Genomic DNA, 13,635 nt, shown 5'->3' with positions numbered 1-13,635 from the left:
CCAGAGCAGCTCCTTTCACTTGTTTGTTGTGGCCTTGGCTTGTTGCAACCGAGATTCCTTGAGGCTTTCTTCCAACAGTAGCTTTCTTCCGCATATTTTAAAAAAGGCCAGATTTGTGGAGTCCACAGTTATTAGTTTTCCTGTTAAGTATTTCTCTGCAGCTCATCCAGAGTTACCATGGACCTCTTGACTGCTGCTCTGGTTATTGCTTGCCTTACCTCTTGTCAGTTAAGAATCTCTTGCAGTTGTGCCACTTTTTTCCCATTTTCAGATGATGAATTTAATAGTGCTCTGTGAGATGTTCAAAGCCTTAGATGTTGTTCCATAGCCTAACCCTGATTCAAACGTCTCCAGAACTTTACCTCTGACCTGTCTGCTGTTTCTTTGGTCTTCATGATACTGTTTACGTGTAGCTTTGTGTTGGTTTATAAAATTCAAACCGAATATGAAGAATAGAAAATGTGTGAAATCTAAGGCATTATATGTTCTTTAACAACAGGGCATCAAAGTCCTTACAAGTGTCTCCAATTTAACCACAATGACTTATCCATTTGTAGTGATTACAATGTTTCTTGATTTATTTATCTGAGTTATTCTTTTTCACACCTGAAAATGTGACAAACAAGACATGTAGTTTTGAATACATCGGTCTTGGTTGCCTCGAGCTTAAATCCCAACAGCTATCTCCAAACTGTGGGGGATGAAAGGGTGCTTGTTGTGTAGACAGATCCTGATAAAAGGATCTGAGTGTTACGGGATCTGCTGCTACAATGAGAGGTGGAGAGATAAGCATCTTTGTTCGGGTCCTCGTTGTATAGCAGGTGTAAAGAGGTTAATGTGGAGAAACTGTCTGTACAGCCATGCTGACACACCTGGCCAAAGTACTTTGTTACGAAACCCTGAATTTACGGCAGTGGGGAGAGGAGAGTAAACCAGGACAGTCAACTGTCAGGCAGTGGAGGCATTTGGACCATTTAAAAGAAACAAAAGGGAGGAATTAGCTTTACAAATAACAATGACCACCAGGAGCTCAAACCTGCTTCTTATCACCCTGACCATCAGTTCATTGATCTTCATGACAGATAGCCTTGCTAGTGTTATGTAAAATATGCATAATCTTGTTCCTCTTGTTAAGTAAAACTGAAAACTAAATGGCGGGAAACTCATCCAGTAAGGTGAAGGAGAGGAAAGAACAGATTCACAGGGAAGCAAAAATATTCTTAAAAAGGAAACGTGTGTATAATAGATATGGAAATAAACAGCTAAGCGTGATTACAGGTAAAACCACTGAAGTAAAATTATACATAAATATGCTGAGAGTTACAGCTACATTGTATTCTAACAGGTAAATGAGGAAGATTACAAACAATTGCTGGCACATTTGGCTGTGTTCTGGCATTGTTTCATGAATCTAATCCAGCTCTAGGCCTGTAATGGTTGCCAGATTTTAAGAGATAGTATAGTGTGTGAATGCTGTAAAGAGGTGAGGTGGAAGCTGAGGACAGTGTGACCTGAATTTTGGTGATATTTAGCGAGAGTCCTTAGATTCATCCATACTTCTCTTCAGGTCATTAATTTCTCATCCACTCTGTACCAAATGAGGGCTTCCTGAGGACAAAATGAGAGATGCCCCAATCAGAATTTACCGTCTAACTTCCGGTCCCCAGTTTTTATAAACTTTGACTTTTCAAAGCTAATTCCCCTTTAAGATCTATAATGTAAGAACATATAACAACAGTATTCAACAGAGTAAGTGCCATAAGTGATCTGTGTTTTATATTGGGAGCAGAGGCATTTCAACCTGACTTTAGAATCAAGATCAACTTTATTATCCCCGAGCGGCAATTTGTTTTGCAGGCAGCTGAGAAAAAATGCAAGGAAAAAAAAGAACTACAACAGACAGAAATACAGACACTGTTAGCGCAGTTAAGATTACTAATCCTTACCTTAAATCTAAGACTTCCAAAAAAGCCTGCCAACTTTTCATAAACCACCCTGTTCCATAATGAAAGCTAAAAGGCTGAAAAGTATGAAAAAGAGCAACTTTGCCGTACACATCTCTTAGCCTTTCTGTTATCTTCTAAAAGTCTTGCTCTCCCTTACTCGCAGCTAAAACAGCAGACATGTGTTGTCATGACATAGAAAATACAGTTTCCATTTAAAGAGCTTTTTAAGTCTCTTTTTGTTTACTCTGACACCTTACGGCTACTGAAAATAGGTATAATTTGTACTTCTTCCCTCAGTAACGTTCACGCTGAATGTTGTTGCCAGTGCAGCCAGGCAGCTTAGTATAATGCATTCACTAATCAGAAAAAGATTGGATTTCTGAGTGGCCTGATCCAAAGGAACATTAGCTGATTCCAATCACAAACTGATTTCTTGGTGCATCGCTGGATAACATCAACAACATCTTCGACCAATCTCTGCCAGGATTGAGAGGTGGAGGTCTTACCAACCAGTGTGGCCTATTTTACACACACAAAATGTGAAGACTCACATAATAAAAAAGAAAAGAAAAGAAAACAATAAAGATGTTTTGGAAATTTGCCATACAAAACTATCCCTAAAATCCCTGATGTTTTCTTTTTATTTATGAAGATATGTGTGTTGCAGAAGGTACTTTAGCTTCCTTCCCTGATATCTCCTTAAGACACTCAGCAAAATCCAAGAACAAGGGAGTGATCCGGTTTTTTTTTTTATGCACGTATTTGTGTGCAGCTCTACCTGGGAGTCCCATGATGCTCCGTGTTGCGTTCAAGCATACGGCCATCCCCCCTCTCAGTGTCCGCGGGAAGGAAGGAGGAGTTTAACCCCACATTGTTTGGGAGGAGTCCGCAGTCTCTTGCCGCTCCGTCCCGGGATCGTTTGCTCGGAAGATTTTGTGGAAGTAGACTCTTTAGTACAAGTGAATGCCTACCTTATGGCGGCATTAGTTCAGTTTATTTAAATGTAAAATGCTGCGAGGACGAAAAACACGTGAATGCGGCGGGAGGTAGAGGAAACATTAACCGGTGAGTTGGAGACGAACTTATTTCTCAGTCGCTGCTTGTAAAGGACTCCGCTCATTAGTGCGCGTTCTCCGCTTTCAAATATTGGTGCAGTTGTGTTGGCGCTTGGAAGAAAAGTTTGTGCATGTTTTGTTTAAATGTGAGCTGGGTTAATTTATCTGATTTTTAATCGGCTGCAGTGAACAATAATCCCATCGTACCTGCCGAAATCCTGCAGAAACACGCGGTTGTCTGCTGATTTCAATCATTTGTTTCCATGAAGGTCTGAATTTTCCATTTAGACCTACCTTAAAATATATAAAGAGTGCTATATTGCTCATTGAATCTTTTATGCAGTGTAGGGGGATTGAAAATGAACTATTTTTGTTTTTCTATGGAATTCTGATGAAATCCAACCCAATTGTTTGTGTTTCAGTTGATCTGAACAAATAAAACAAGTGGTAATTTGACTGGGTGATTTAAAACACACAATATAAAATAAACAAATAAGAGATCTTCATTTTTGTACCTCAAAAATGGATGAACTGAAATTTAAATGAGATTTTATTGTCATATTAAAAGTAATATAAGCATAAACCCATTGAAAAAGAAATGCAAAATTGGGCTATTTTGTTATATTCTGTCACCCTCCACACCTGATCTATAGCAAATTATATGCTTCACCCCATGATGTCACAGCCCTTATATGGTAGGGGTAATTGTTTTGGGCCCACATGTGATTAAAATAAACCATTAAAAAAATCAGAACCTTGTCCAAACTTATCAACATTTTTGATATGTTTACACTTTTAAACGTTCCGGTTCCTGGCCATTTCGTGCCTTTGCATATTTGTTTAATTTTACCTGATTCGTTGTCTATTATAGGACTATTCGTACCATGTTTGTGTGAATTCAAACTCTCCTTGGAGACGGTGGGTTCCCGTTTTGACAGTCGACGATTTCAAGTAATTTCCTACATGCTATTTATAGTCTACTGTAAGGAAATGTGGTTATGTGACCTAATATCTGTCCCAGATGGTCACTCAGAGCTTTTTTTGGTTTGATAATGGGTCATAATCATTTATATGTGACAGTTTGGTGTAAGACAAAGATTTAATAATTAATATACAACTTATACAAGTTATACACAAGATATGAGCATTTTTATAACCATAATTCATAATTCATGAAAATACTGGCATACAATGAAAAATAAACTCCATACACCATGGTTTAGGACCAAAATGGTTTGTTTACAGGTATGAAATGGAAGGAGGAAGTGATGAAATAGTAATGCCTAGGTACGAAATGGGGGGGATGAATAATTAAAGGGGTCATGCAGTCTCTTGTTCATATATTTTGCTTTTGGTTAAAACTGAGACCACTTCTTTTTATCTGTACTGAAGAAACAGCGCTGCCTACAGTCGGGATTTGATGTTTGCAGTGTTGGACCATCAAGGAATATGAGAAAAATCAGCCAATTGTTTGCTTCTCATTGCCAGTGATTTGTTTTTAACAACCCTTTGTTTAGTTTTTTTTGTTTTGTTTTCCATACCAGTTTCTGATGGAAAATCCAGATACCAAAACATGCACCGACCATCATTTATGCATTGGGCCCACCACTCATTCCACTCAATTCTTTTGTGCTGTTTTGGGTATCAATGTGACCTTTTTTCTATTTGTATTGTTACCTTGCCGTGTGCTGGGGTGGAAGTGCTCTTCAACCACATACAGAGGCAACAAAAGTGGCCCTGGGACCCCTGGAGTGGTGGGCCAGCCCAGAACAAACAGCTATGAATCAGTGAGGGATGGCCCGGCATGCCTTTTGGCTTATTAGGCCCTCTGTCATGGAGACAGTGCACGGGAAAGTGTCAGACCATCCAGCTACCTTTAAATGCCACTGAGGAGGGCTTTAACAAAAAAAACACAGGCTAATGATTGACTTAAAGAGGCTGGCCGGGTTGCTCATTGATCTGTGTTGTGGCTCCAGCCTAAACCACATAGTCCTGTTTTATGAAAGACTTAAGAAAGTGGTGATTAACTTTATTAATGATGATTTAGTTCCACCAATGTCATCTATTAATTATGACTGTGGGAGAAAATATGTCAGAATGGCTGCTGTTTATTTCTCTTCAGGGGGGAAACATGCTGTGTGATTGGTTTATATTTCATCTCTCTTCAATGGACAAAAATCATTATTTACCCACATAATTAGTGCTGTTCTCTTGTGTGAGTGCATCCTATTCTCTGTATGTTTTAGTTGGAGATCAGAACCACCGAGCGCATATTTTGGCCTTTGTATTATGCATTTTCTGTGGTAATCACAAGCAACATTATGTTTTCCACTATTCAGTTTTTCCTCCTTACTGGAACCAAACAGATACTGATCATGTATGGCTTATAGTTTCCTTTTAGTGGAAAACATGAGATTGTTTTGGTGTTTGGTTTTTCCTCTGCTGATACAAGTTGTGAGTTGTTTTGTAGCTGGAAGGTCAGTCAGAAGTTATAATTGTTTGGGAATGAAGGAAAAGTAAACCTAGGGTTGCCTTCTCCCTTTTTACGTCACTTCAGAGACACAAACGGCTCGCTGCATATGCTCATGAAGCTGTGACATAGTTACCAATGAAACTTTTTTAATCAGATAATCTTTTTTTGTTGTTTTTTTTTAAAGATTTGTTTTGAGGCACTAGTGGCCTTTATTTTGTCTTTTCTTTAAATTGGCAGACAGGAAATGAAGGGAAGAGAGAGGAAAGATGTGCTGCACAGGTCGCCGTGGCTGGGACTCGAACCAGTGGACGGCTGCATCAAGGGCTGAACCTTCTTTACATGGGTCGCGTGCTCTATTGCTGAGCCCAAAATGAGTTTTGCTTGTTTTTAAGTCAGTTGATACACAGACAACTAAATAAGGAGCAGTAGTATGAAAGTGTTTCTCGCTCTCGTCTTTGGAGCTTTGATGCTTCATGTGAGCAGCAATGTTCTGACAGCTGGCTGTTTGTAGGTGCTTGTTAATTCAACACCGATGTTTAATGTCTTCGCCCAGCGCGTTGTGTCCATATAAGGGGCTGTGCATGTGACCTATCAGGCATGGATAACATCTGTGCTTCTTGTCACAGGGAGATGAAGTCCTCTCACTGCATGTTGGTGGGAAAGACCTTCCAGGACGGGCTGGATAATACAGGCTGAGTTAAAAATGGATCAAAACAATGATTGGCTTCTGTTGAATGATTTGGCAGCATTATGGTATACTGTGGTGTTTCGATTTCTTGCTGCTGTGTTTTGAACTTGCGTTTGGCTTTGAAAGTGTTTGCAGTAAGTGTGAGGCCTGAGCGGCTGCTATTAAAAGCAGATGAAGTAAAAGACGGTGTTTACAACATCTTAGGCAAGACCTTTGATTTGGTGGTAAACTGAGATGTCAAGCATGGCCAGCTTTGACCCTTCTTGTTCTTGCTGCCATACTTTCAAGAGTCATAACACACAGTATTGATGTTACAGATCATGAAAAAAACTCAAACAAATCTTGCATTGGACTTTACCCAGTATATGTTATTATTTCTGAATTTCAGCTGATTTTGCTACTGGGTCATTTTTGCTTTATATGTCATCTATCAATTTATCCAGACATTTCTCCAAATGGAAGATGTGCTTTTCCAAAACAATCTATCTAATTTCCTCATAAACAGGTCAGTTTCTAGTAATGACTGTATAGACCTTAAGCCGTGTAGAAACTGTGCCAGGTCTATCTGTGGCACTGAAACACATCCACGAAAGTCCAAAAGCAAAAGAGAATAAGTCAAGGAGCTGGTGCATAAAACTTGCACACTTTGTATAAACTGTAAACACTCAGCCTTGTCTGCTCATTGTAGTCCCTGCAGGTTGTGCTGTAGCAGCCATATCTATTCCATTTGCAGCAGGAATACAAGCTTCTTATCTGTTTATAATTGCTGTTTTTACAGTGTGATGCTTTTGGGGATGGAGGGTTGGATTAGAACTGAGGCTCTCACATTTGCATATTAGTTATCTACAAGAAAACACAAAGGTGATATGTTAAGATTTTACACTGGAAGGCCCTTTACTAAGATTGATGTCTACCAAGGTTTTTTTTTTCAAAATTGCTACATCATACCAAGATGCCACCATTCCAGCCCTGCAGCTGAAAGCCTTTTTGATGGGAAGCTAGAGAAAGTGCTGCAGTGACTGGTGTTTCCCTGGCTGTAAGGTAGCTCTACCCCACCCCCAACCCACTTACTGGTGCATACTGTTGATCAGCAAGAAAGACAAATTTGTCTATTTGGAAATATTTCCTGTTGGGAAAATCACAGACGAGGGGAAACTAAAAGAAACCTAACTATAACTTTCATTAATGTACTCCAGGTAGGAAGTTACGAGGAGATTGTCTGTTGAGCAACCAGTTGCAGGCTTGCTACTGGAGCAGATAGCCTGAATAATGAACACCTTAATATGAATTTGTATTTCGCCCATTGTTACTGAAGAGGTTGTTTAAGACGGTGATTGAAACTATGATCTGAGAGTGGTTTATAAAGAGCAGAACAGCAACAAAGCTCATATTCTACACAGTAACAAGGTTTACTTAAAAACTACTACAAGCAGTTATTGGTTTAGTCTACATCATAACGACAGTAACTCTGGTACAGATCACATGGAGCAGTAGTCTAAATAATTGTTGCTTTTCTGTTTTAAATAAAAGCAACTAGATCATTTTATACAATTTGTGTGTAAAATTTTGGTTTTACTACAGTGAATCAAACTTCCACGTTCTCAGCTCAGCTTTACAGGTTTCAAAGTGGATGGCACCCCTTTTCTACCAACGTGGTTCGGAGCCTGTTTTGGTTCTCGAACGGGATTTTGATCCGGTGACACGCGTTTCCACTGACGAAGGGGAGGGTACTCTGGTTCAACCCGGGCACCACAAAATACTTTGTTTTTCTGCGTGAACAGCAGCGTCACTGGCGGGCGGGTTGAAGCTGCAGACAATAGCAGCAACAAGCGGTGAAGACAAAAAAAGTGCCGTATAAGTATTATTTATTTTGTTTGCAAAAACACACTAAACAAGCATTGTATTACTACTCGTTTCAGTTACACTCGTGGATACTGAACATATGCAAATGAAAACATTGTACATATGACTGTTCTTGCATGGAGTAGCTGTCTCCTTTCCTGTATTAACTGTAGTTTACAGATGCTCTGTTTTTGCAATAAAAGGAACAGCAAGCTCCGCTGCCGCGCTACCAAGCTTTTCCCCAACTTTGTGTGATGTCCACTGTTAATGACTCCCGCTTGGTTCCAAAAATTGGTGGAAATGCCTGTCGGGGCTTAATATAACAACAATGTTCAAAGGCACCCAAACCGAACTGGTTCAAGAACAAAAGTTCTTTCAGTGGAAAAACGCCAACCAGAGCCTGTCAAGCTCAGCAGAGCAGTGTGGTCTCATCCAGCTTTACCCACAGATCTCATTCATTCACCTCTAACAGCCACAACCTAAAAGCTTTCTAGAACATCAATGCATAGGTGTAAAGTTTATCAATTATATCTATGATTTGTTTAATCATCATGTGTGGGGTCTCAACCGACAGTTTTAAAGTCTTGTCTTGTGAACAAGGCATTAGTAAAAGTCACTGCATAGATGGGATCGATAGGATTGAAATAAGTAAAAAAGCATGGTTATTGAAAGACAAATGCTTCCTGTTGTTCCTAACATTTCTCCGTTGTATAAAGATTTTAATTTATAAGGAATAATTTTGCCCTTAAAAATAAAAACAACATCTGCATAAATCACCTTTGCTGGCGAGCCAAATCTGTATCATTCTTGAAATGCAGTCAGGTGCTGCACACAATCAGTGCAGGGGCCACAAATGGCCCTTGGGGCGCACTTTGGACACCCCTGGTCTAAACCTAACTAAACCCATTCAGGGTCACATGCTAAACAATGGACTAAAAGGGCTAATAAGAAAATGAAGATTAAATGGACACAGACTCTGGAGCTGCATGCCAAATGAGATATCAGATTAAGAGTTACCAAACTGGTAATTTAAACGGCACCAGATGACTTCATTTGTGACTCAGAATTTCATTAACGTCAAAGAAATAACTGGAATAGAGACTCCACTCTTTTTATTGATGGCAATATAAATCATAAAGGGAATTTGTGTACATAACATTCATGCCGTTCCTGCAGGCTTACCAGATAGTGGACAATATTTCAGTCTGATAAAGCTGCATGTTGAACCCAACTGAGTTACGTACAGGGCGTGGATAAACATTACATTAAATATGATTGTTAGTGTTGGAGCAATGAGAATAAGACGGGGAGAAGAGCATTCAAGCTGCTATAAATACTTATATGGGAGTGTTTTATACCTCGAGCATTTTCTTGGTGATGTATGTAAACTATATTAGAGACTTTAAATATGAAACCACAGTGCATTAAGTTTGTTTCAGATGTCTGCTTTGAAAGACGATGTGTTCTTGCGCATTCACTATCCTGGTTGGTATGGAAATGAGTGGATCTGCAACCTTAATCATTGGCCTTAAGCTGTCTTACAGGTCAGTCCTTCCAACAAAAGGAATTGTGATTGATCTGCATTACCTCTCTCTGGTAGCAATAAGGCTCCCCCTCACTATCTTTGCCCTATTGGAAAGGGAAACACAGCTGGTGTTACAGGGTAAAGTGCTCTGCTTTTGGGAGGTTTAGTTAGCACCATGTGTCTTGTATTGTCACCAATGATGGATGGGGGAAATTTGGGGTACAAATTTACTGAAGCAGATCCCACCTGCTCATCGGTAAAGACAAAAACAAAGACTTCTGTTTAGATTGTGAGGAAAATAAAAGGCCGGCTTAATTTAATTCTTTAAATCACACACCTCAGATTAAATGTTTTATCACTGTACTGTTTTCAGTTCTGTTATGTCACAGATTTAAGTTTTTCCAGTAAATACGACATTTTTGCATCACCATAGCTTAATTGCTTTCCTAATGGAATGCAGTTCTTTACCAGGATGTCGGATAAATCTTGGTTTTGGACAGTTACCAAAAGCAGTTGTAAAAGATTCAGGTGCACATTAATCCATCATCTACCACAATGTTTCATAAATTCATTTGTTTCAGACTTGGCTTCAGACTCCTGGCCTGCGCTGTCTTGTAACTTATGATTATTGTTCCCCTTATTTGCTTACTCAGAAGCTTGTGAGCTGTGTCGACGCGGCTCAGCCTTCTTTTGCACTGTTTCTTTGGCTAAACGACAAAAAAGGATTTCTTTTGGAGGGTCTTTTGTTGATGATGTATTTATGTTTCGTCAAGGAACATTTTCAGGCTCATTAGCACTTCTCCACTGGTTCTGCCACCAACATTGCTTTAAATGCTCAGTGGCTTGATCTCCAATCAAGATTTGCTCTTTTTTTCCACTTCTCAGTTTTTTGTCATGTTGGTTCAGTCATCTGGCTTCCTGCCAGCGCAAACAGAGACGGGGGTCGTGAATGCTTTAGGCCAGCAGCAAACCTGGCATCTACTCAAATAAAGCTTCCTTGAAATTCCATTTCTCCCAAAAAGCTAAACAACTGTAGAAAAGCTGTTTCCTGTGATGATATCATCATCAAGGCTTATGTGGCTGACATGCTTCAGTTGTTTAAAGGAAAATGATGCAGTACATGAGTGGATGATTTTATTGTAACTCTTGTTGAGATAAGGTCAAAGAAAATAAATTGTCTGAACATTTTGTCAGTGTTTGGAACTTGGTATTCTGTGAATTTGTTGCTAATTGGTGTAATCATGTCCTCAGTTTAAGGTAAACTTTAGCATATCAGGACAAGAGCCGATGCATAGAGCTTACATACTGAATGGGTTGTTTAATGAAATAAACCTTCTTGATGCATAAAGAGTCTTCCCCTTAAACCACAGTGTAAATGTCCAAACATCCAATGTGATTTGCAAGGTAAGACAATTATTTCACGTTAAATAGCAATGCATTTCTACCATTGCGATTGTTTTCTGCAAATAAATAAATCTTTCTCATATTACGAGAAAACCCTCAACAAAATTCCACAAACAGCTCAATCAGAACTCACAGGAGGCAAGGCAAGTCTATTTGTACAGCCACATAGAAACATAGAAACGTTGACATTAACTGCTGCCTCCCCTTGTGTAGTTCTGGTTTTGGGAACACTGCTTGAATAGATCTCAAATAAAATTAAGGGTCTACATGGTAAATACTAACCTTTTTTTGTCATCATCTTATGTATGCTAAGAAATGCTGTAATACTTCAGATTCTGAGCTAGGAGGACCATGTTGGTTCCAAAGAAAACCTACCTGAGAATAGAGCCATGAGGAACCCCACATGTGATCTTTGTTTGCTCAAATTTCTTACTGCTAAATGACACGATATTATTCAATATTGACAATCCCACCCACTTTTTCGGTCTTTCAGTTAGTTTTATTTAGCTGTATTAAACCCTGGAAGCAGTTCAGAATTTTGTCTTTGCCCAAAAACAGTTCCAAGGAGTTGATTTTTGTTTTCCTTTGGTCAATTTTACACAGTCCTCCTGTATCTCTCCAGTGCTAATTAGCCATCTGTTAGATAGCATTAGATAGCACCAGTAAGGTAATCCTTTACAAAAGATTGGGGAAATCTTCTCTAGAGAAATATGGGAGAACTTTTGAAAGTTAGCCCCAGATATCGAAAAGTTAGAAATTTAATAGAAAAAAGTAAAAAATATAGAAAGAAAAGCTCTTTCGTCTATAACAAGTTTATCCATAGGTTGACCTGAAGTAAAGTGAGTTACAGATTGCAGGTCACTGCCCAGAGCATTGCTGTTTGGGACTGTTGTGCAATATTAATACCCCTATCTCCTTAGACAGTGTCACAGCTGATGGTACCAGAATCACTCATAAATGCTGCCTCTCAGCAGTCTAGCCACTGGGGTCACAGTCATGTCAGCAGACTATTAAATCTTTTCACGCACAGAAACTCAATGTAATAACTCTGTGTCCCTTAAACTGATGGGAGGTGTAGGGTAACCAGCTCACCAGGCTACTGTAAACAAACCAGATGTAGGAGGAGGCGATTCATGACATTCCAGTGTCATTGAAGAATGTGTTTCATAAAAAACTGATCTGAACCTTAATTTGACCTTGTTATTTTTAAGGCTCTGCTCAGTGACCTCTTTCTGTGTCCCATAAGACATTACATGGCAGGTGTGATAGTATCTCATATGGAACGTCTCACATGATTCACTTCAACTTTCTGTTGGTTTGAAACACTGAACTTGACCATTATTAGCACTCCTTAAGGGATCTCTCTGGATATGGATGGCCTCTTTTGGCCTTTTTCTAGCTGAATAAGAAAAAGTCTGCTTTACCTCATATAATCTGATCAAAATCCTAATCTGAGAGTTTTGATGTCCATCTCCGCTGCTTCGAGGAATTGTTTTGGCATATCATAGACATAATAACAGCACCTCATAAGCTGTATAGTCCTTGATATTCACCTTGGCTCTGACAGAATCTGATGTACAGCTGTGATGTCATTCGCTCTAAATTATTTCCCCCTTTGGAGGGTGAAATCATTTATTCTCAGTCTCTTAAGGTTGTTGAACCGAGGCGCACGCCCTGACTGCTGACTAATAGGCGAGGGATGTTGTGTCACTCAACCTACTGACTTGAAGCGGATACGCTTTGGCATCTGAGTTACAATTAATCTTCACTGTCAATACAAACTAGAATTAAAAAGTATAAATTCACTTATCTGTCCTCTGGTGCATTGCTTTTGCTTTTAAATATCTTGGTTTTTATTGGGAATTGCCAGTTTCCTCAGTTCAAACGAATATCATTTTGAGGTTATTTTGAAAACCATTCTCTCTCGCTCTTGCTTGCAAACAAGTTGTCTTTTTTTTCAAAGGAAACTTGTGGTTGCTTTTTAAAAAATGCTTATAATGATATTTTACAGTTCATCGGTTCAATTTAGCATGCCGGTCTTGGAGCTAATAACAACAAAGTAAAGAACCACGATGAACAGGGTTTTTCCTGACTTGTAGAATGATTAGGAGGTGGAAGCCTAACTTACCCTGTCATGTTGTGTTATTGGTCTCATTTCCTTTCCCTCTGTAATGAATATGTTCAGAATTTAAAACTTTTCAGTCTTGTTTTTTATTATCTTACACACTCAGTTGGCTCTTAAATTTGCCCCAACACAAAATTGGCCATTATTTCATGGGAAGCTTCCCTAAAATGATGATGTTGATGCACTAGGTTCCCTACATGTTCATGTTTGGTCCCAGATATGCCTGCAGCCTTTGCCAATTATGCTATCATACTGTGCCACAGGCAAGTATTTTAACAAGCTGGAAGACTGCTCTCACTCTTTCCGAGCGTCATCCATATCATCCTGCCTAATGTCCTGGCCTCTTGACAAGCTGTGCAGTAAGCTTAGTTTAGCCATGGGAGTTCCAGACCATTGTATTTATAAAGGGCAAATATCATGGTTTTTACAGCTTTTCCCTTTTAACTGTGATCAGGTTTGTAGCACATGATAGTATTCATTTCCTTTGTCAAAACTTGAGAAATATTTAAAAAGCATAAAAGCAGTCAGAATCTAGCGGAATGTTACAGAAGAGTGATGATGTTTCATCTGGAATGCC

The 13,635-nt window shown here is 39.2% G+C and overlaps 1 protein-coding gene across 2 annotated transcripts in view; it reads left to right on the top strand.

The window, feature by feature from the left end:
* Positions 1–13,635, top strand: part of tiam2a (TIAM Rac1 associated GEF 2a) — a 124,036-nt gene that overhangs the window by 25,214 nt on the left and 85,187 nt on the right. Inside the window, exon 1 of one of the 2 annotated variants that reach the window (XM_047345681.1) lies at positions 2,799–3,011. The exons of the other annotated variant lie outside the window; for it this stretch is intronic. The gene's annotated coding sequence lies outside the window, so the exon portion shown is untranslated. Of the gene's footprint in view, positions 1–2,798; positions 3,012–13,635 lie in introns of those variants that run through there. 2 annotated transcript variants of the gene reach the window in all.

The sequence above is a fragment of the Girardinichthys multiradiatus genome, chromosome 19 (genome assembly GCF_021462225.1).
Source record: "Girardinichthys multiradiatus isolate DD_20200921_A chromosome 19, DD_fGirMul_XY1, whole genome shotgun sequence".
Taxonomy (NCBI): Eukaryota; Metazoa; Chordata; class Actinopteri; order Cyprinodontiformes; family Goodeidae; genus Girardinichthys; species Girardinichthys multiradiatus.
The sequence above is the reverse complement of the archived record's forward strand: the minus strand, read 5'-3'. Positions and strand labels throughout refer to the sequence as shown.